The 25,010-nt window shown below is 36.3% G+C and overlaps 1 protein-coding gene across 3 annotated transcripts in view; it reads right to left on the minus strand.

Annotated features, from left to right (window-relative positions):
• The window catches only part of LOC101134474 (putative uncharacterized protein encoded by LINC00472), a 224,624-nt gene that overhangs the window by 24,417 nt on the left and 175,197 nt on the right, over positions 1–25,010 (minus strand). Inside the window, exon 4 of one of the 3 annotated variants that reach the window (XR_010134282.1) lies at positions 15,056–15,200. The exons of 1 other annotated variant lie outside the window; for it this stretch is intronic. The gene's annotated coding sequence lies outside the window, so the exon portion shown is untranslated. Of the gene's footprint in view, positions 1–14,749; positions 15,201–25,010 lie in introns of those variants that run through there. One more of the 3 variants, XR_008680723.2, reaches the window with a different exon arrangement.

The raw sequence follows: 25,010 nt of genomic DNA on the forward strand, positions 1-25,010 counted from the left end.
CCTCAAACTCCTGGGCTCAAACAGTCCTCTTGCCTGAGCCTCCGTTGGGGACTACAGGCATGTGTGACCACAGGCACATGCAACCCCGCCTGGCTAATTTTTTGAATTTTTTTTGAAAGACAGGGTCTCACTTTGTTGCCCAGGCTGGTCTTGAACTCCTGTGCTCAGGCAATCCTCCTACCTTCTCCTAAAGTCCTGGAGATTACAGGCATGAGCCAGTGTTTCCGGCTGAAATTCTTTATTCTTACACAGAATGACTCAACATAAAAAAGTTAATTCTCCCCAAGTGAATATATAAATTAAATGTGATCTAACAAAAATCCAACAAGTTTTATTTCTAGAGCTATATAAGTTGATTCTAAGGTTCATATTGTAAAATAAACAAAAAAGTAGCTAGGAAAATTTATTCTGAATAACGTTTTACCAATTACCAAAGTTATACAAACTTCTGTACTTAAAATAGAGGGTACAGGTGCATACAGAGACACATTAGTAAAAAAAAAAGTATTATAGCAATTTCAGAAAGAGAAACAAGCACATATAAAAATGTAATATATGATAAAGATGGTGTCTCAAATCACTGAGCAAACACAGGCTTTTTTTGGTTTTATTTTACTTTAAGTTCTGGGATACATGTGCAGAACGTGCAGGTTTGTTACATAGGTATACATGTGCCATAGTGGTTTGCTGCACCTATCAACCCATCATCTAGGTTTTAAGCCCTGCATGCATTAGGTATTTGTTCTAATGCTCTCCCTCCCCTTGCCCCCGACCCCCCGACGGGCCCTGGCGTGTGATGTTCCCCTCCCTGTGTCCATGTGTTCTCACTGTTCAAAAACACAGGCTTTTTAATAAATTATGTTAGAACAACTGAAAAATCACCCTTACTTTACATCATACACCAGAGCAAACTCTAAATGGGGCAGACATCTAATGTCAAATATGAAACTATATGCTATGGTTTGAATATGTCACTTCCAAAACTCAGGTGTTGCCAATGTGATAGTATTAAGTGAGGCCTTTAAGAGAATATTAGACCATGAGGGCATTTCTTTTAACAATGGGATTAAGGCTTTATAAAAGAGGCTTCGCACAGCATTTGGCTTACTTGCCCTTTCATTTCTTCCACCATGTGAGGATACAGCACATCTCCCCTTTGGAGGATGCACCAACACAGTGCCATCATGGAAGGAGAGACAGGGCCCCTTATCAGACACCAAGCCTGCTGGGACCTTGATCTTGGACTCTCAGCGTCCAGAACTGTCAGAAATAAACTTTTTGTTCTTTGTAAATTACCCAGTCTCAGGTATTTTGTTCTAGCAGCACACACTGACAAAGATACCACACAAGGACTGGAAGAGAACTGGTGAAGGTTTTTAGTAAGCTATGGATAAGTTATGACTCAAGTTCCAGATACAATAAAAGACTGATACACTCAAGTACATTAAAAAAAAAACAACAACTTCTGAATGACTTAAAACACCATAAACAAAGTCAAATGACAAATGGTAGATGGGGACAAAATATTGGCTATGTTTATCTGTCTCAAAAATTTCCCTAAAAAGGATGTGCACCATCTCCACTATCATTCCATGTTGCATTTATCATAGATAAACACAGGACTTGTAGCTCTAATACACAAAAATTTCTTAAATAGATTTTTCAAAATCTATTTAAGAAATGAGCAAAGGACACAACCAGTTCACAGAAAAAAGGCCCTCAAATATATAACAAGTTTTATAACTTCTTTCATAATAAGATAAATACAAATGGAAACTTCAATGAGATACCATTTCTTGCCTATTAGAATTAAAAAATTCAAAAGCTTGATAACATATTTTGTATACAGGGCTATGAAAAACAGGTTCCCAAATATTGTGGATGAGAATGCAAAATGCTACAATCTCTATGCAGGGAAGTTGGCTTTATCTAACAAAATTACACGTGTTTATCCTTGGCACAGCAGCAATTCCCACTTGTGGGAATTAACCTGAAGATACACTTGCTCGAATGTGAGGGAAAAAACTAACAACATATGCACAAGGTTATTCACTGAAACATTATTTGTAACAGCAAAGTATTGGCGACAACCCAAATGTTCAATCACAGGAAACTGGTAGAATAAATTATGATGAATTCACACATGGAATATTAGTCACAGTAAAAATAAAAAAGATTAAGAAAGACCTCAATTGATATGAAGTGATTTCCAGGATACAAAATAATTTGGAAAAAAATCACCTAAGTATATGTAGTATACTACCTTTTGTGTAAGAAAGGGAAATGAGATGATATTTATGCATTAGATAGGTAGAAAGATATATAAGTAACAGATAGGCACATGCGCGCATGTGTGTGTGTGTGTGTATTATAAAATAGCGATACAGGAAGGATAAACCAAAAATGAATATGTTTTTACCATAGAAAGAAAGTGGGTGAGAACAGGGTGGAAGTGATAGCATTGGCAGTGAGACTCCTTGGTATGTACTTTTTATATCGTTTTTACTTTTGAATGCTGTAAATGCTTTGCACATTCAGAAACAAAATTAAATTAAAAATAATGCAAAAAGATAATCCTGTAATTGGATATAAATGCAAACGAATGAGCCCATTTATATAGAAAATTAATGACAATCACACAGAAAAATAAGTTTATTTAAGTATAATTTGACGTCGTACCCTGACGGTATATCATTAATGTATTTTTCTAAGTATGAGAAAAACTGCAAAGAAATCTTGAATTTTATTGAGAGGTTCCCCCCCACCACCCCCGAGACAGAGTCTTGCTCTGTCATCCAGGCTGTAGTATTGTGGTGCGATCTTGGCTCACTGCAACCTCCGCCTCCTGAGTTCGAGCAATTCTCCTGCCTCGGCCTCCAGAGTAGCTGGGATTACAGACGCCCGCCACCACATCCAGCTAATTTTTGTGGTAGAAACAGGGTTTCTATTTTTTAGTAGAAACAGGGTTTCACCATGTTAGCCAGGCTGGTCTTGAACTCCTGACCTCATGATCTGCCCACCTTGGCCTCCCAAAGTGCTGGGATTACAGGCATGAGCCATCGCTCTCGGCCAAGTTTTGTTGTTGATAAGGCTATTGATGTAATCATACTGGACCTATTTTGTATGTACTGTAGAAAAGACAAATTAGGAAATATATTTACGTTGTTGGGAACCAATGTTTTCACTGCAAGACACAGGAGTTACTAATGTGAAATGGAAGAAGGTATTGGATTTGAATTGTAGCTATCAGTGTGAACTTCAGACATATATGTATTTCTAAATATGTTCCCCACTAAAAAAGAAAAAATATCAGAGTTCTTTCAGAAATGGCTGTTTCCAGGAAGGGATCAGGAAAGTACAAGGTAAGGCTTGGACATCTTTTGCCAGAAGCATGGGGACATAAAAAGACTCAAGAACTGTCTGAATGGAATCCCACTTGCCATGTTTGGGATAATTTGAACATCAAAAAGAATAATATAGGTAATGGATTACAACCTAGTAAATAAAAGAACCCACAAGTCCAAAAATGATACTCACCAAAAAGGCAGATGGATATGAAAAGTACTTCTTCACAAAAGAATGCCAGTTAATGAATATAGAAATAATAGAATTAGAAATCCCCCTTTTCCAAACACTCACCATAATAATTTATTCAGGCAAAAATTCTCAATGGACGGTAAAACCATTGAGTGAGAAATTGTTGGGGCATAAGATATTCACATGGTCCCCTCAAAGTATTATCCCACAGATGACATTAATTTCAAAGTGTAAAAGATTCCTTTACAATGTTGAGATCTTGGAAACACCACCATAAATGAGTGATCAGTGTTAGCATTATCAATAATGGGACAAACTGACATCCTATACCTCTGAATGAGAAGCAGTGGGAAGTATACTTATGTAGTATTGCCAAAAATGGTGAACATGAATGTAATCGTGATAAAACAGTCCAGTTGAAATTTGGGGCACTAAATGAGACAACTGGCCTTAATTGGTTAAAAAGAAAAGTCAATGTCAAGAAAGGCAAACAAATACCTAGAGGGATATCTTTTAAGAGACGAAGGAAACGTGAACATTACTGCAAGGAGTGACTCTTGATTAGATCCTGGAAAAATAAAACAGGAATAAGAGACATTAGAACAACTGAAGACATTTGAATATAGATTTTAATTTGATGGCATTAGGGCATCAATGTGAACTGCCTTGTGTGTAATAATCTCATGGTATTGTGGTTAGAGAGATATTGTGGTTAGGAAGAAAAATGTATTTGTTTTTAGGTGACACATACTAAAGTACCCAGTGCAGAAGTATTATGATGTCTGCAACTTATATTCAAATGGTTCTGTAGGAAAAAACAAAACAAAACATAGAAAGTAAAAGGGAAATGACAAACAGGCAAAATGCTAACAACGGGTGAATCTAGGTGGAGAATATATAGATATTAACTGTACTATGCTTTAGACTTTTTTTTGTTGGTTTGACTTCTTAAAAATAAAAAATTGAGGAAAAACAAACCATACTGCAAACAATTTTTTCTTGAGGTGGTTTCTACTCTATTGAGCATCTTAAGACAATTGTACATCATTCACATTCAAGTAGTTTATAGCAATTTTCCTTTACAGATTGCAATCAGATTGATCAAATAACAGGAGTAGAAATGTTGATCAAATAACAGGAGTAGAAATGTTTATAACCACAGCAATAGCCTCTTCAAGTTTAAACACGTGATTCTAACTAAGGAGGGAAAACGGTGTGGTAGAATTTCCCTAAAATCACAGAGGCTTTGCGTCATGCTTCCTAAATGAAAGGATTAATATTGTCAAGAAGACTGTGGGAAAGATAATTTTTAAAAAGAGATGACTTTTACTTTGGAAAAATATTTTGAGTGGATCAAGCTCTTTTCAGTGTGCCCTAAAACAAAGTACCTGTATTTCAAGACTCTTTTCTTGTAAGGCAGCCATTGATTTAAGTACCCTTGTCTCGCTGACTCACATTATTTCTTATCCGTCAGGTGAATTAAAGATGACCAGGTTAGTAGTTTGCACTTCAGAAAATCATGAGCTGCTGCATGGCAATTTATGGTCTCTGGATAGCTTGTGTTGCTAGCCTTCTCTCTCTTTCTTTCTTTCTTTCTTTCTTTCTTTCTTTCTTTCTTTCTTTCTTTCTTTCTTTCTTTCTTTCTTTCTTTCTCCTTCCTTCCTTCCTTCCTTCCTTCCTTCCTTCCTTTCTTTCTTTCTTTCTTCTTTCTTTCTTTTATTTCTTCTTTTTTTTTTTTTTTTTGATGGAGTCTTGCTCCGTCGCCCAGGCTGGAGTACAGTGCTGTGACCTCGGCTCACTGAAACCTCCGCTTCCCGGGTTCAAGTGATTCTCCTGCCTCAGCCTCCGAGTAGCTGGGACTGCAGGCATGTGCCACCACGCCCAGCTAATTTTTGTATTTTTAATAGAGACAGGGCTTCACCGTGTTGGCCAGGCTGGTCTCAAACTCCTGACTTCAAGTGATCTACCTGCCTGAGCCTCCCAAAGTGTTGAGATTACAGGTGTGAGCCACCATGCCCAGCCACCTAGCCTTATTTCTTTAGAGATTTTCCTTAAATGTGCTCATTACTTTTCCAAATGGCAAGCATGTGACTTGGAGTATCAAAACCTATCTAAGTCTATGCAATTTGTGATCAGAGACAAATTTATGTGTGGGGAAAAGAAATGAGTCATCCTTTTGTAATTAGTGATCACCAGCCTGGCCACTAAAACTACCAGGACACAGACCTACACTTCAAAACTTTTTCCTATGTTGATCTTCTGAGAATCAATTTTTATTACCTTCCTTATGAGAAATTAGACAAAATGCAAAGCATCATTATCTTAGAGAAATTATTTTTACTCCGTTAAAGCTAACAGCTTCCATTGTCGTGAATAACATACAGTCCCAAAGCATGGTGAGTGATGAGAAGAAAGTCTTCAATTCTCCCATTTAATTTTGTCCAGTATTTTGCCTACCTCCAAATTAGAATGTCTGTCCAGGCTAGCAGAGCTGTGTGGTCACTAAGGGGACTCAGATTTTTGGGAGTCTGACATTTATTTATTTATTTGTTTGTTTTCATAACCAACTTCAACAAAAATAATTCAAAAGTTATAAAAAGAAAGTCAGGTACAAATATAAATGTTTATTTAGAATGAGAAAGAAATCACATCTAAGTATAACTTTTAAAAGCTAACAAATACCACAAATAGAAGAATCCTGAAAAATTACATATATTTATATATACTGTTTATATTATAATGTGTATATATAGTACATATGTATATCTACATACATGTATATGTATATTTGTATATATACACATATATAATATGTAATACACATTATATATATGTGTGTGTATGTGTGTGTGTATATATATATATATATATATATATATATATATATATATATATATATAATTACTTAACTCCCTAATACATCTTTTCATTTTTTGGCTGTAATCTATCAATCAACTTTTCATGAGACATCAATTTTTGTAATATTTGTAATAAAGACAGTAGTGAGGTAATTTAGTCTTTCCTCAAGCATGTCTGATTGAATAGAATGCAATTACTTAGAAACTTTCTGCCTTTATAACTTGTTTTGGGTAATGTCCTGAAATTTTAAGAATTGTTGCCAAATTTGGAAAAATCTCTGTTTCTTTCATATACAAATTATGAGATTTTAGGCCACTATTGAGTACATTTTTTGGTGGGAGAGAACTTTTGTTTTGATTGAGAATCAATAAACGCTTAACTCTCACAATTTTAGACATCTGATTATTGGAAGATGAAATTATGTTTCCAGATATTTCAAGCCTCATTCCTCATTTATCTTTCACTGCTCACATGTTCTGAAAGTAGGAATTGTAGGCACCTTTGTGTAATATGCAAGATGAACAGTCATAGGAGATGGTAGAAGTTTTTCTGGAAGCAAACTATGCAGTGGCTACCAATCTAACTATACATGGAGTTGGCTGTGAACCATGTAAGTATATTATGCTGGACCCAGCACTTCTCCATGGCTGCTCTGGGACCTTCTGTCAAGAGAAGGAGTATGATGCAGGAGAAGTCGTGGTAGAAGATGACAATAGCTTTACCCAATTGCAATAAGAATATCTTACTTTAGCAAATTTTACAAAAGCATATGAACATGTGAACACTTTACTAGGAATTAATCTTCTTCATTAGTTTCGGAGTAAACCCATTTCTGGCCATGATTACAATAGGAGAGCTGTCCTTGTCCAAGTCTTTAGTATTTGCGGAGGAGCCAAAAAATACAGGGACCATGCTTTGTGGCCCTCTCCATTCATCCATGCCATGAACATCTGCGTAGGAGTAAGAGGAAGCAATATATTTTCCTCTTCTGTTGGTGCATCTTCATTTGAGTTTGCCCACATGGATACGTAGGAATGAATGAAATTAGCAAGCTTTTTTGGGGTGCAGTGGTAGTCGGTATATAGCCTAATGGAATATTGTGAAATTTTTAATTATATGATGGCTGGGATGCCTCATAACTGTACAGAAAAATATTTCAAATAACATTTTCAAATGTAATAAGTTTAATATTCAACCAAATACTGAATGTTAGGTGAAAGGGATGAATTATGACCTGAAAGGAAAATGGGAAGGATATATAAATATCCACAAAGGCAAAAAGATATTAGCGTAACATTACAAAATCCAACCAGAATATTTGAAAAAAAAATAAGGGTAAATACCACTCTGCATTTTCCCTTCTCCTAGGGAAGAAGTTATTTATGTAGAGTAGAAAATATGATAGGATATTTCCTTTTTGAAGGTGGTGGCAGGTGGCTGCCTGTTGGAGTGTGAAAAACAAGTAGAATCATTTGGATGCAATTCTGAAAATATTAATCAAATGACAAAATACAAACAGGGAATGATTTTCCCTACCTCTTGGGATTTTTTTTGTGGAGAAACTTAGGAAGCTATTGGAATAACGGAAGGTGATAAACAATGTCTCTAAGAAATAATAACTACCAACATAAAATGAGATGAATTATTTGATAATATAGACTGTGAAAAGATGCCTATCTTTCAAAACATATTCAATATAGATTTCTTCTTTAGCAGTTAGTTACTGTGTATTTAAAATTTTTACACATCTTCAGAAGCTCACTGTATGCAATATTGCAATATATATTTGTATTATTGCCCAAAGAAACTGACAAGGACTAATTTTTTAGTTGACATTAGTTGATTCTAGTAACCTTTTTGATTTTCTGTGCAGAGGGGTTTGTCTGTGTGTCTATGTAACTGTGTGTCTGAGCTTTCATAACAATAGATTGAGAATCTAAAAGCTTATGTTTTATTTCTACCTGTCACCAACTAGTTCTTTAATTTTAGAAAAATTCCTTAAATTAAGCCTTAGTTTTATCATTTGTATAGTGAAGACTGGGGCATACAATATCTAAGATTTCTTTACATTCAAACATTCTATGATTCTGTGTATGTTTCTTGAATAATAGTATTCCTTTATTCAGGAAATTGATTAAACAAAACCTAGGTTATTGAAAATGAAAATATGATTAAGATTACTGATTCCATAACTAAAGTAACTAGGTAATAAGTATCAATGGCCCTAAGATTACCTGAGGCTTCCACCTAATGCTGTCATCTCTCCATCAGCCGTAATTTTCTGCCTTTTTTCTCTCCTCAGTCTCAGCAGATGATCTTATCTCCTGCTACATCTAGAAAATGGAAGACATCAGACTCCATCTTCTCGCCACTGAGGCTACAAAAGATATCTACACCTGCAACCCTTTCCCTTTTTTTCTTCTTCCCTTTTGTTATGATGTATAAAGTGTCCCTTATCCAATGAAGAGCTAATCATTCTGCTTGGGGTTGTAGCCCCTTCCCTCTTACTTCAAGGACTTCAATGCTCCCTCCTCCTGGAAACAGCCTCCTCCCTCAGCTTCCCTGAAGCCACACCCTGCTGAATTTTTACCTACCAAATTATCCCTGCTCTCTCTTCTTACTTTGTTTCCAGGATTCCCTCTCTGTCTCAGATCTATCAGTGTTGGAGGCCATCTGTGCTTGGTCCAAGGTTCTCTTCTGCCTTTTCTCAGTCCTCACTACTAGGTGCTCTCATACATTCTCACAGCTTTATATCCTTTCTATTTGCTGACAAATGTCAAATATATATGTTCAGCGCGACTGCATATGCAAATAACTGCATATATGCAAATGACTACATGACTATTATTTGTATGTTTCTCAAATATTCAAATTTAGGCTATATAAAGCCAAATTCTCAATCCTGTCTTTAACTACTTTCAACTTGGAAATAAAACATTCAATTCTCTCTCTGTCTATGGCCTCCGTGCTCGTGATAGCTCAGGTGAGCAACTATGGTCTTGATTCCTCTTGTTCCTACCATCAACATTCAAGCCTAGAGTACCGTTGTTTCTCCCTCCAAATTATGTCATGAACCTGGCTGTTTCTCTTCATTTCAAACGTAAGCTTCTTAGTGCACACCACTATGTTTTCTCACATGGGCTTTTGTAATAGTTTCATGGCCTCCTCCCTGCTTCCACTTTTGTTTATTTATATCTCCTGCCCTCCCAGCATTGAGAGTATACAATAAAGATGCTATTATTAGAAAAGTGATATAAAGACAATAATTATTCAGGGAATACAGAAAAGTAAGAATAACAATGTCAAAATTCTCCTGAAACCCTGCCACTTGGAAATGTGAGCTAAATATTGTTGTAAAAAACTGTTTATACATTTCTTAGATAGGTGGATAGATGGCAGACATTGTTTTATAAGAAGAGATACTATTTAATATTATTATATTTTACTAATAGCCACTCCTTTGAAATGTGTGTATATGTATGTGTGTGTGTATACATGCATATATAGTTATAACATACACAATTTTGTCAAAATAAGGAAAATTTTATAAAGAATAAACAGCATTAAACGGCTTGCTATAAAAAGCAACAATCGGTTACCACATCCCATCCCTTCCTGAGTATGTCATCTTAAACCCTTGATAACTTTTATTTTACATTTTTAAAATTCTAAGTTGATTAGTCATGAGGGTTTGGATTATCTACTTTAAACATTATCTACCAACTTCCTGCCATGGTAAATGAGGTTTTAGCTCACTTATACTTCACTTGACTCCCCTCTCTTCCTCTTCCCACAGCAAGTTTTACTACTTTTAATTCCTCTTTTGGTTACTTTCATACCTGCAAGACTATATGTTTTCCCCTGATTTCTTGTTCTGTTAGTTAGACACAACCTATCTTGACCCCATACCTTGTAAGGTGAAGAAGGCCCTCAATCCCTCCCCCCTTTCTCTTCCTTACCTTTGCAAGATTTGTTTTCACTTTTGTATTGGTAAGCCTGAAAAAATTACCTTTTATCATATAACCACAGTTAGACTGTCTATGTTTTCACTTTGTTTAGACGTTAGAAGTTGAAAAATCAGCAGGCATTGCTTACATTATCACAACTATGTGAATGTGGTTCATTGCTGAGCCAAGCAGTGATTACATAACATAGTGTACAGTGCTCCTTTCCCTCAAATTTCTACTTGCCTTTTTTTTTTCTTTAGCCAATCCTTAGGTTTATGATAGCTGTTTTAAGGATACTATCAAGTTTATGAAATACCACTCTGCCCCAGCATACACCTTTTTTTAAATGTACACTTATTTTCGGACCCTACTTTAGGACTGATTTTGCTGCACTGCAGTCAGCTTGGATCTTCCCTTTCTTCTTGTCCCAGGTTAGACTTGCTGTTTCCTACATCCCATGCCTTTCCCATTTTAAATTACTTTTTTCAATGTTTCTTTCTGACCCATAAGTAACCTCATAATAAAGGATGCAGGGGAGATACATTTTATGAGTCTTTAGAGATTGGAAAATACTTTTATTTTATTTTATTTTTTTTTGAGACGGAGTCTTGCTTTGTTGGAAAATACTTTTATTCTATCATCATACTTGATGAATGATTTGGCTGGGTAAAGATGTTTAAGTTCAAAGTCAGTTTTCATCAGACTTTTGAAGTTGATGCTCCTTGCATGACTTCAGTGTTGCTGTCTTTTCTCTCTGAAGCTTTCAGAATATTCTCTTTAACCTTGATATTTGCAAATCTCTCAATATTATGTTTAGGATTTTTAAAAAAATTTCACTTACTGTGCTGGACAGTTCCTGGAGCCTCAAGAAAGCTAATGTGTGCTGTCATCTTTGCACAGCCATGTGCCACGTAACAATCAGTCAACAGTGGACTGCATATATGACAGTGGTGCTTTAAGATTATAATGAAGCTGAAAATTCCTATGGCCTAGTGAGTTCATGGCCATCATAATGTGGTGCAACGCATTACTCACATGTTTGTGATGATGCAGTTATAAACAGATCCCAACACCGACAGATTTTCATCAATAGAGAAGATGCTCATGAGGCATTATCTACTTACAAGCAAATCTATGCTGAAAAAAGGAAACAAACCAAACAAACAACTATAGACATATTTCTGAAAAGAGTGACACCTGCTCAAGAAGAACCTCAGGTAAGTTTTCAGGAGATGTTCCAGAAGAAGACACTGTTATCACAGGAAATAAGACCTCCATGTGTTTTTGTTTTGGTTTGAGACAAGGTCTCGCTCTGTCACCCAGGTGTGCAGAGGCAGGATGAGGTCTCGCCGCAGTCTTGACTTTCCAGGCTCAAGCGATCCTCCCACTTTAGCCCCCTAAGTAGCTGGGACTACAGGTGGACGCCACTATGCCCAGCTAACTCTTTTGTGGGTTTTTGTTTTTTTTTTTAATTTTTAGCAGAGACGAGGTCTCACTATGTTGCCCGGGCTGGTCTCCAGCCCCTGATACCAAGTGATCGTTCCCCCTCAGCTTCCCAAAGTGCTGAGATTACAGGCATGAGCCACTGCACCTGATATAGCTCCATGCGTTTTGTTGCCCCTGAAGATCTTCCAGTGGGACAAAATGTGAAGATAGAAGACGGTGAAACTGATGATCCTGACGCTGTGTAGGCCTAGGCTAATGGGTATGTGTATGCCTTCGCTTTTAACAAAAACACTTAAAAAAATTAAAAAGCTTATAGCATGAAGATATAAAGAAAGAAATGTTTTTGTACTACTGTACTATATTATACTAACTATACTGTTCTATTTTGTACTAATATTTTTGTACAATGCATTTGTGTTTTAAGCTAGATGGCTAGATGTTATTTCAAAAGACTCAACAGGCTGGGCTTGGTGGCTCACGCCTGTAATCCCAACACTTTGGGAGGCCAAGGCGGGTGGATCACGAGGTCAGGAGATAGAGACCATCCTGGCTAACACGGTGAAACCCCGTCTCTACCAAAAAAAAAATTAGCCGGACCTGGTGGCGGGAGCCTGTAGTCCCAGCTACTCAGGGGACTGAGGCAGGAGAATGGCGTGAACCTGGGAGGCGGAGCTTGCAGTGAGCCGAGATGGCGCCACTGCACTCCAGCCTGGGCGACAGAGCAAGACTCCATCTCAAAAAAAAAAAAAAAAAAAAAGAGTCAACAATTTAAAAGTTTATAAAGTAAAAAATATTATTAGTTTATAAAGTAAAAAAGTTACAGTAAACTAAGATTAATTTATTACTGAAGAAAAAAATTTAAAATAAATTTACTGGAGCCTAATTCTACGGTGTTTATGAAGTCTATGGTAGTGTGCAGTAATATCCTAGGCCTTCACATTGACTCACCACTCACTCATTGGCTCACCTGGAGCAACTTTCAGTCCTGCAAGCTCCATTCATACTAAGTGTCCTATACAAGAGTACCATTAAAAAACAAACAGACAAACAAAAAAAAACTTTTATACTGTATTTTTACTATCCCTTTTCTAAGTTTAGATAGGTTTAGATATGCAAATATTTACCATTATGTTACAATTGCCTACAGTATTTGGTACATTAGCATGCTGTACAGGTTTGTAGCTTAGGAGCTAGGCTATATGATATGGCCTAGGTGTGTATTAGGTTATACCATCAGGTTTGTGTAAGTACACTATTCCCACAGTAAAGAGATCAATCTAAGGATGCATTTCTCAGAATGTATCCCTGTCATTAAGCAATGCATGACTATATTGTCTCACATTTAAGAATATCTATTGGTGGTATTTATACTTGAGTGGAATCTTAGGGGAATACAATATTTTTGGATCACATTTCTTTTCCTTTAGAACTTGGTAGACATTGCTTTATCATCCTGTAACCCAGAATGTTACTCCAGAGAAGATTGAGTCCAGTCTGCTTTGCTCCCAAATATAAGAGGCTTATTATTTGTCTCTGGATGGCTAAATAATTTTTTCTTATTCTTAAATTCAGTAACAACAGAATATGACTTAGGAAAAATAGGGTTGAATATGTTTGTCTTGGAATATGACATGCACTTTTGAGTTGCAGAGGGTCTTATTCTTGCATTACAGGATTATTTTTCTATTTTCTATTGGAATACTTTTTCCGAGTCATTTACTGGTTTTTTAATTCAGCGATACCTATTATCTTTATATAATGGCATATTTGTCACTTCTCCTTAGCTATTATCTTCTATTTCTACTAATCTGTTAATCTTTTTCCGTTGATTTTACTGTGCTTATCTCAAGCCTTTTCTTTGTAGAGCAATTTATTTTTCAGCCATGTCCATTAAATTTCTTTCTGCATGTAATTTGTTTATAAGTTCTGTAATGGTGTTATTTTAGTTTCAATTTGTTTCCTTATATTTTCAATTTCCATTTTTACATCATTCTGTATTGTTATCATCTTACATTTGAGCTCGTATTTTATTCATTTCATGTACTTAATAAGATTTTCTATAGCATGAATATTTCTCTATGTTCTTTGTTGCTATAGAGTTTCTTTCATTCTTATTTTTTGTTCTGCTTACCTAGTTCTCATGTCATCCTTTTTCCATCTTGTTCATATTTTCAGTGAGCTCTGCATCTGAACTCTGTTTTTTTATTCTGGTATAGATTGAGTGAATTCCCCTTAGGTCCCTTCCCATATTAACTGAATGTGAGGGTATTTCTCTACAAGTTGTAGCTTGAGAGCTTGTAATTGATTTCTACTCACTTCTAAGCAGCCTGAGGATTTAGGTGTGTATGTCTTGGAAGATAGGCAGGAGTAGGGAGAGAGCTAAGCTAGGGCTAGGTACAACCAAGTATTTCAAATATTTTATATTCTTCTAGCTTTTTCTATTTGACCTGTTTTTTCTTCTTTTTCTTTTTTATTTTTGACCTTTTTTCTTATTGAACTGTTTAACGTATCCTACTATAGTTCTGGATTTGTCAGTTTTTGTAATCCTATCAGTTTTCTCTGCCTATTGCAATGTTATGTTTAAGTGCATACAAGTTAAATATTATTTTATTGGCTTGGGGATTGTTCTGTATTATTTTATAGTGCACCTGATATGGTTTGGCTGTGTCCTCATCCAAATCTCACCTTGGATTGTAGTTCCCATAATCCCCACGTGTTGTGGGAGGGACCTGGTGGGAGGTAATTGAATCATGGGGCGGTTTCCCCCGTGCTGCTGTTCTCATGATAGTGAGTGAGTTCTCAAGAGATCTGATGGTTTTATAAGGGGTTTTCCCTCTTTGCTGGGCGCTTCCTTCTGCTGCCGCCATGTGAAGAAGGATGTTTTTGCTTCCCCTCCCACCATAATTGTAAGTTTCCTGAGGCTTCCCCAGCCATGCAAAACTATGAGTCAATTAAACTTCTTTTCTTTATAAATTACCCAATCTTGGGTATGTCTTTATTAGTAGCATGAGAATGGACTAACACATCATCTTACTATAAATAATAAAATAGGTTTAATAAAAACCTCTTAGTTTTTCAAAACTTTATGTTCAAAATTTTCTTTTGGTTTGGTGTTAGGTGTGCTTTTTATAACCAGGATACAGCAGGATTTATGTTATTATTATCCCATCTCTGCCTTTTAATAGGTGAATTTATATCCACGTTGACTCTGATACATTACACTTTTGGGCTTATTTGTACCATTTCCTTTTGTGCTATCTACTTACCTTTCACTTTCTTTGCTTTTTTGCTGTGTTCTGTTGGATTGAAAAAGGATTCTGCATTTTTCTTTTTCTTCCTTTTTTTCAGCTCCTCTACTTTCTCCTTCTCTTCCTCCAAATCATTCTATTCTTCCTCCTTCTTTCGATTCCTCTGGAGGTTTGAAAAATATCAAGATTATTTCTATTTCTATATTGGTAACCCTAAGATTATGCCTTATTTTTCTATTTCATGTATAGCAAATACATACAGATGAGCATACTTATATGCAGAAATGTTGATTTTAATAAATTTTTGCAAAGTAAATACATCTGTGTGACTATAACCCAGATTAAGACGTAGAATATTGCCAATACCCTGAATCGCCCTCAGTATCTCCCTTCTCTTCTTAAGGTTAACCATATCTGTCTTCTTTACCATAGATTAACTTTGCCTGTTTTGAACTTTTTATAAATGGGATATGACGTGAACTCTGCATCTGGCTGCTATTGCTCATTCTTATGTTATTAGACTCATTGATGTTATTGATTATATTGATGATTAATTACTTTTATTATTATGAAGTATCCCATTGAACGAATGCACCACAATTTATTTATCCGTTCTACTCTTGCTGGACATTTGGATTGTTTCTAGTGTTTGGGGATTACAAATAATGCTGTTTTAAACATTCTCTAATTTCATTTCATTCTTTGTACCTGCCTTTCATTGACATTTCATTTACAACTCTGTTGGGTATATACCTAGGAGTGAAATACTGGCATTACTGGGTTGTAGGCTATGCTTATGTTTAGCTTTAGTAGTTACTGCCAAATAGTTTTCTGAAGAGGTTGTACCAATTTATATTCCCATGTGTAGTGCATAAAAGCTCCAATTGCTGCATATCCTCAATATATGGTAATACCTGTTTCTTTAGATTTTACCTATTCTGATGAGTGTGTAGTTGCATGCACACAATTTTTAATTCATTCATTACTAATGATTTTGAGCACTTTATATGGCTATCACCCATTTATGTATTATATTTCATGTATTACCTGTTCAATATCCAAGTTTATTCAAATTTTTTAATGGATTGTCTGTCTTTTATATGGCTTCACAGAAACATTTAATATGTTTTGGATAATAATCTTTTGTCAGGTAAAAATATTGAAAGTATCTTTTCCAGTTGGTGGTCTTCTCTTCCACTATTTGTTTAGTCTATTCTCATGCTGCTATGAAGAAATACATGAGACTGGGCAATTTACAAAGAAAAGAGGTTTAATTGACTCATAGTTCTGCATGGCTGGGGAGGACTCAGGAAACTTACAATCATGGCAGAAGGCATCTCTTCACAGGGTGACAGGAGAGAGAATGAGTGCAAGCAGGGGAAATGCCAGACACTTATAAAACCATCAGATCTCACGAGAACTCTCACTATCACAAGAACAGCATGGAGGAAACCACCCCCATGATCCAATGACTCCCCACCGGGTCCCTCCCATGATACATGGAGATTATGGGATCTACAATTAAAGATGAGATTTGGGTGGGGACACAGCCAAACCATATGACTATTTTACTGGGGTTTTTGATGAACAGAGGTTCTTAATTTTAATAATGTCCCATTAATCACTATTTTTCTTTAAAAAAATTTGCCCATCTTAAGGTCATAAAGATATTCTCTCTTATCTTCTTGATGTTTAATTGTTAGTTTTCAGGTGGGTATATACCCCCAACCCTGAATTGATTTTTGTGTGTCATATGAGGTAGGATGTCAAAATGTGTTTTTTCCTCATATAGATAACCAGTTGACCCAAAATCATTATTAAAAATACCATTCTTTTTTCATTTGCATTATGCTTTATCGTGAAACAAATGGTCACAAATGTTTCTATTCTTTTCCATATTTCTATTTGTCTATTTTTATGCTAATGCAAAACTGTCTTAAATATCATCACTTTGCAATACATCTTGATAACCCTTAGAGGGATTTTGTCCTTCTTCAAAATTGTCTTCTCTGGTCTTGGTCCTTTACATTTCCATATATAGACATATTCAATTGTTAATTTCCAATAAAAATATTTTTAAGCTTTTAACATACAAAGCTGCGAATTATATATTAATTATAACTATAATTTTAAAAATATCTGAAATTATCTAGTATTTTTATCCTACTCAGAAACCCAAGAACCTAAACAGGAATATATTATAGATTGAGAATCTATTTTCCAGCACCTTGTTTGTGTTGCTAAGTTATTTGGATATAATATTCTAAATTTCCAGTTTCCCCTCATTATATTGAATTTATTTTTCTATTGTTTCATGGCATCTATGGTTGCTAATGAGAAGCCCACTTGATTTATTGTTTAATTACCATTTCTTGTTGGTAACCTGTTTTTCTCCTTGTAGCTGGTAAAAACATCTCCTAATTCTTGACGTATTCCAGTCTTACTTTGGTAAGTCTGGATATGAATATATTTTTGTAGATCCTTCTTGGTTTTTACAGTTCATTTTCAATTGAGGACATATTTTTCTTCAATTTTGGAAAACTCACAGCTCTTTTCTCTCCAAATATTACTTTCTTGTGACTCTCTCTACTTTTTCCTTCCTTAAAGAAAAATAGGCAGTCCTATTTGTCTTCAGACTATCCTATATAGTTTTAGGTGACCATACAACTATTGCCTAATAAATTATATTTATATAATTATGTTTATATAACCAGAGCCCCACCTAGCCTCTGTTTTCAAACCTGGCTCCAGTCTGCTAATTTCCATGGAGCACCTTCACTTCCCCTTCCCTGATTCTCAGGGAAGATGCATTTGGGAGTTACAAGAAGTGCCACTAATAATTATATCAGGACAACAGATGTAAATTGGAACTCTCCCAGGCATACTACCCTGTGTGATCTCTCTGCTTAGCATTCTTCCATATTTTATTCTCTATGCTGTCTTTTGAGTAAATCCCTCAGTAATATTTTTCAATTCATTATTTTTCTTTTGTTGCCTCTGTTCCAAAGTTTACCCTATCTTTGAATTTTTTATTGCAATGAATAGATTTTTAACTCCCAAGATGTCTAATCATTCTGCTTTTTAATTTACTTGGCTTGTTTCATATCTGTCTGCTTTTCACATTTTATGTTTTTTAAAAAAAAGTGCATAGTTTTTTCCATTTTTCCCCTTAAGCATTCAAAGCATATTTATTCTTAAGTTTTGGCTAGATCAGTTTAATAAAATTTCACCTGGAATGAAATTATGTTCCAATTGTTGATTTTTGGCAGGATTACTTTCACAGCATTAGAATTCTCCCGCTTTGAAATTCTGTTTTGCAGCATCATGTTGAATGAAATTGCTCCCCTTCTTTCTCTTTCTTCAAATTTCTCTATCTAGCAGTTTTGCATTTCCTTCTCCCAAATTCCTGAACCCTACCTCCAAACCTAGTGCTGTATGACGTTGCAGAACACCTGCCCTTGGTCTCAGCAGGCATATGACATCAGGCCCCAGGCCAGGTGCATTTAGTACCCTTCCTCAAGTGCAATATGTGTTAGTTCTCTTGTTTCTGAAGTTCTCTGCAAAGCCATGGCCCCAGGGAATGGTTGGCTGCAGATTTTTAACCTCCTTTTACCAGAAGGAGCCTCATCTAGCCTCTGTTTTCAAATCTGGCTCCAGTATGCTAATTTTCATGGAACACCTTCAATTCTCCTTCCCTGGTTCTCAGCTGTCACTGCCTACTTCAGGACAAGAGCCCAGCATGGCTGTGGCCTCAGCTATGCTCAGTTCTGCATTTCTTTTCTATTTCTGGTGCACAGGAATGCTTAATAGGCTTTGAACTCAGACATGTGTTTCGGGTGTTTTCTTTTATATTTTTATATGCTTTTTGCTGTGTTGTGTTAATACATTAAAGCATGAACTAACTGCTCTAATTTGACCAGAGTGCATAAAATGAAGAAGTAAATTGTATTTATCATAAACTAAAACAGGTGATTGTAAAATATCCCAATTTACTAAATTTGGAAGCCTTTTAGAGACAGATTTTCCTTGTACATGTCTCTAAATTACTTTCATAAATGTGCAATAGTGGTAATACCAATGGAAAGAACAGAACCTTTTGTCCATAGGATCATTTAAAATTTGTTTGTGTGCTACTCGGGAGGCTGAGGCAGGAGAATTGCTTGAACCCGGGAGGCAGAGGTTGCGGTGAGCTGAGAACACGCCACTGCACTCCAGCCTGGGTGACAGAGAGAGACTCCATCTCAAAAAAAAAAAAGAATAAAAAAAAATAAAATTTTTTTGTGTGTGAATCTGCAATTATTTCTGTTTTCTAAATTACATTATTTGGAAATCTATGAGCTGAAACACTTTTTGGTGCTATAGGACATTATGACTTGGCTACTTTGAAATTAGACATATATTACCCAGCTAAAAGAGACACAATATTAAATTTTCCAAGTAAAAATAATTACATAATCTGAAAGGAAAATAATTGAAAAGAGAGAGAGAAAGGAAGAAAACAAAAGGAAGGAAGGAAAGAAAGAAGAAAGACAGGAAGGAAGGAAGGGAAAGAAAGAAAAAGAAAAGAAGGAAGGAAAAAAGAAGGAAAGACAGGCATATTCATTCCAGTGCTTTGAATAGTGTGTGGCCCTTAGAAAATATATGTGGAGAAAAATGAATGGATAAATACCTGAGCCTCACTCCATTTCTGGTTAGCACCCTTGTTGTAGAGGGAATGGAGCAGGGAGCATACTATGAATGTATCCAGGGTGAGGAAAGCATCAGGACTCACAGATAGGGTAATGGATCAGGCAAGTGTGAAAGTGAAGGATAGAGTTAGCATAATTGTCAGGGTGTTTGTTATTTTATAACCCAATTGTAAAAACAGGGAGTTTTAAATTTGGACATTTTATGTGGTTCTAAATTTTCTGAGCTCAGCTATGAATAAATGTCACCCTTCCCATTTGGAACCTATTACTGAGCTATACTGACCACTCAGAGATGGGAAGAGACAGGCCAGTAGTGTGAGGTTGTACATGAACATCCTGCACACTGTGGAGCTGACATATATGGAGTAAAGAATGCACGAGTCACCCTCCTTGTGCAGTCCTGGATTGTGGAGACTGAAGAGAAGGTTCATTCAAGGCTGTCTTGGAATAGGTGGTTCAGTGTTCCCAGAACACATGCTTTAGCAATCCTTATTCCATCCACATTTCTAGAGAAACAGAATTTTTAGAGAAAGGGAATAAGGTTGGGCATTAAGGAATCAGCCAAGCAGAATGACTCTGGTTGCAAACAATACTGTGCAAAGGAGCTAGGCCAAGAGCAAACCCATCAGCATTAAAGACTTTGTATGAGAAAGACAGGGAGGTGAGTTCCATCACAGCTCCTATTGGCTTTATTGCTTTCATTTTAACATTAAAATGGGTCACATTTCCTTCTTTAATTTCTAACTACTGAAAAAAATTTGCCAGAGAAATAGATTATTCTTCTTTGTGATTTATGTTTCTCAATAGGAAAAAAGCAAATTTACATTTGTTTAACCCCCCTTGCATGAAATTTTCTCGACATTGTCTCATTTTATCCTCATATTAATATTTTGAGGTACATTTTATCTTCTTTTAAATATAAAGAAACTATAGAGCTGAGGTAAACAATTTGGCCAGGCTGTCAGCTTTAAGTGAGAGAGCTGGGACTGAAATTCAGGGAGGCCGTATAGCATAAGGGGTAAGAGGTTAGACTGTTGATCCCAGCTCCCAGTTTATTCAGTTAATTCTGTGTGATTTTTGTCAAGTTGCTTAACCTACTTCAGTTAAGCAGTGCCTCAGTTAACTCAGTTTGAAATTAGGAATAATCATCATACCTTCTCTAAAGATTACTATAAGTAAAACAGTTACCATGTTGTTTGACACATGGACATTTTCTTTTCATTTGTTATTAACGGGAATATAAATTTGTGTCCCCTCTTTAGAATGGAATTTGGTAATTGTTACAAAACCTAAAATGTGCATCTCCTTTGACTTAGCAATTCCAATTTAGAAATTTTTCCTCAGGGGGATTAAGATGATGAATACGAAGCAAGACTAACTTGCAGCTCCCACTCAGATGGACGGAGCAGTATGGAGACTCACATCGTGAACTTTTGCTCCAAGAACTACCACAGAAACATACCAGGAAAGCCAAGAGAATCCACAGACCCTTTGAAGAACTGGATCACCCCTGCAGGCTCCCTGAGATGCCAAAAAACTGTGAGTCTGCTTGCTTTCTCAATGGGGAGGCTCATGGTCTAGGGCAAGTTCTTGGCCCTGGTCACCAGCTGCCTGGAAATAGACTCGATGCTGTTGTTGGGGAGCACAGTGGGTGTGAGACCAGCCGTTAGGACTGTGGGTTGCTTGGGAGTGGGGTGAGGCTTTTGAGTACTGGCTTTTCCCCACTTCCCTGGTGACCTGTATGACTCAGCAGAGGCAGCCATAACACCCCTGGGAGTATAACTCCGCTGGACAGGGAATCACACCCATCCCCCACCACAGCCACAGCAAGCCCCATCCAAGGAGAGGCTGAGCTCAGACACGCATATCCCTGCCCCCACCTGGTGATTTTTCTCTACTTGCCCTGGTAGCCAAAGACAAAGGCTATAATTTCTTGGGAGCCCTATGCCTCTGCCCACTGCCTGAGAAACCTGAATAGGTAACCAGGTGTCTATAGGGCAAGTTTTCATCCTCTTTATAGGACTTCAGCTGATGCACTCTTGAAAGCTCCACCTCCTGGCTGGAGGCCAACAAACGCAGAACCAGGGCACTAAACAAAAACACAACCAAGAACTCTCACAGGGTCCACTTCACTCCCCTGCTACCTCCACCAGAGCAGGTGCTGGTATCCATGGCTACAAGACCTGAAGACAGATCACATCACAGGACTCTGTGCAGGCACTGACCACTACCAGCCCAGAACCCTTAGCTCTGCTGGGTGGCTAGACCCAGAAGAGCAAAAACAATCACTACAGTTCAATTCTCAGGAAGCCCCTTTCCTAGAGGAAGGGAGAGAACACCACATCAAGAAAGGACCCAAGAAAGATAGACCATATGATAGACTACAAAAAAGTCTCAGTAAATTTAAGAAAATCAAAATTATATCAAGTACTTTCTCAGACCACAGTGGAATAAAACTGTAAATCAACTCCAGAAGAACCCCTCACAACCAAGCAGATACATGGAAATTAAATAACCTGCTCCTGAATGATTGCTGGGTTAACAATGAAATCAAGATGGAAATTTAAAAATTCTTTGAACTGAACAATAATAGTGACACAACCTATGAAAACCTCTGAGATAACAGCAAAAGCAGTGCTAAGAGGAAAGTTCATAGCGTTAAATGCCTATATCAAAACGTCTGAAAGAGCACAAATAGACAATCTAAGGTCACACCTCACAAAACTAGAGAAACAAGAACAATCCAAACCCAAACCCAGCAGAAGAAAAGAAATAAAGAAGACCAGAGGAGAACTAAATGAAATTGAAACAAAAAATAATATAATAGATCAATGAAACAAAAGCTGTTTCTTTGAAAGGATAAGTAAAATTGGTAGACCATTAGCAAGATTTACCAAGAAAAGGAGAGAGAAGATCCAAATAAGCTCAATTAGAAATGAAACAGGAGATACTACAACTGATACCACAGAAATACAAAAAATTATTAAAGGATACTGTGAACACCTTTATGTGCATAAACTAAGAACCTAGAGGAGATGGATACATTTCTAGAACTATACGACCCTCCTAGATTAAACCTGGAAGATATCAAATCTCTGAAGAGACCAATAACAAGCAGTGAGATTGAAATGGTAATTAAAAAATTGTCACAAAAAGTCCAAAACTAGACAGATTCACAGCTGAATTCTATCAGATACTCAGAGAAGAATTGGTACCAATCCTATTGACCCTATCCCAAAAGATAGAGAAAGAGGGAATTGTCCCTAAGTCGTTCTGTGAAGCCAGTATTCCCCCTAATACCAAAACGAGGAAAGGACATAACAAAAACAGAAAACTACAGACCAATATCCCTGATTAACATAGGTGAAAAAATCCTCAACAAAATTCTAGCTAACCAAATCCAACAGCATATCAAAAAGATAATCCACCATGATCATGGGTTTCATACCAGGGATGCAGGGATGATTTAACATACATAAGCAATAAATGTGATACACCACATGAGCAGAATTAAAAACAAAAATCACATGATCATCTCAATAGATGCAGAAAAGGCATTTGATGAAATCCAGCATTCCTTTATGATAAAGCCCTCAGCAAAATCAGCACAGAAGAGACATACCTTAACGTAATAAAAGCCAGCTATGACAAGCCCACAGCCATCATTATACTGATCAGGGAAAAGTTAAAAGTATTCCCCCTGAGAACTGGAACAAGACAAGGATGCCCACTTTCACCACTTCTATTTGCCATAGTATGGGAAGTCCTAGCCAGAGCAATCAGACAAGAGAAAGAAATGAAAGGTGTCCAAATCAGTAAAGAGAAAGTCAAACTATTGCTGTTTGCTGATGATAGGGTCATATATCTAGAAAACCCTAAAGACTCATCCAAAAAGCTCCTACAGCTGGTTAATTAATTCAGCAAAGTTTCAGGATACAAAATTAATATACACAAATCAGTAGCTATACACCAATCCTATATACCAACAGCAACCAAACTGAGAATCAAATCAAGATTTCACAATAGCTAAAAAAAAAAAAAAAAAACAAACAAAAAAACACTTAAGAATATACTTAACCAAGGACATGAAGACCTCTACAAGAAAAACTACAATACTCTGCTGAAAGAAATCATGGATGACACAAACAGATGGAAACACATCCCATGCTCATGGATGGGTAGAATCAATATTGTGAAAATGACCATACTACCAAAAGCAATCTACAAATTCAATGCAATTCCCATCAAATTACCACCATCATTCTTCACAGAACTAGAAAAAAAAACCCTAAAATTATATGGAGCCAAAAAAGTGCCCTCATAGCCAAAGCAAGACTAAGCAAAAAAAAAAAAAAAAAAAAAAAAAAAAATCTGGAGGCACCACATTATCCAACTTCAGACTATACTATCAGTATCAGGTCATGGTAAACAAAACTGCATGGTATTGATATAAAAATAGGTACATAAACCAATGAAACAGAATAGAGAACCCAGAAGTAAAGCCAGATACTTAAACAGCAAACTGATTTTTGGCAAAGTAAACAGAAATATACAGTGCGAAGGGACACCCTATTCAACAAATGGTCCTGGGATAATTGGCAAGCTGCATGCAGAAGAACAAAACTGGATCCTCATCTGTCACCCTATACAAAAATCAATTCAAGATGGATCAAAGACTTAAATCTAAGACCTGAAACCATAAAGATTCTAGAAGATAACATTGAAAAAATCCTTTCAGACATTGGCTTAGAGAAAGACTTCATGACCAAGAACCAAAAGCAAATGTAACAAAAACAAACATAAATAGATGGGCCTTCATTAAACTAAAAAGCTTCTGCACAGCAAAAGCAATAATCAGCAGAGTAAACAGACAACCCACAGAGTAGGAGAAAATTTTTGCAATCTATACATCTGACAAAGGACTAATATCCAGAATCTACAATGAACTCAAACAAATCAGCAAGAAAAAAACAAACAACCCCATAAAAAAGTGGGCTAAGGACATGAATAGACAATTCTCAAAAGAAGATATACAAATGGCCAACAAGTATGTTAAAAATGGCTCAGCATTACTAATTACCTGGGAAATGCAAATCAAAACCACAGTGAGATACCACCTTACTCTTGCAAGAATGGCTATAATCAAAAAATCAAAAAAAAAATAGTTGTTGGCTGGGATGTGGTGAAAAGGGAACACTTTTACACTGTTGGTGGGAATGTAAACTAGTACAACCACTATGGAAAACAGTATGGATATTCCTTAAAGAACTAAAAGTAGAAGTACC

This window comes from Gorilla gorilla, chromosome 5, assembly GCF_029281585.2.
Source record: "Gorilla gorilla gorilla isolate KB3781 chromosome 5, NHGRI_mGorGor1-v2.1_pri, whole genome shotgun sequence".
Taxonomy (NCBI): Eukaryota; Metazoa; Chordata; class Mammalia; order Primates; family Hominidae; genus Gorilla; species Gorilla gorilla.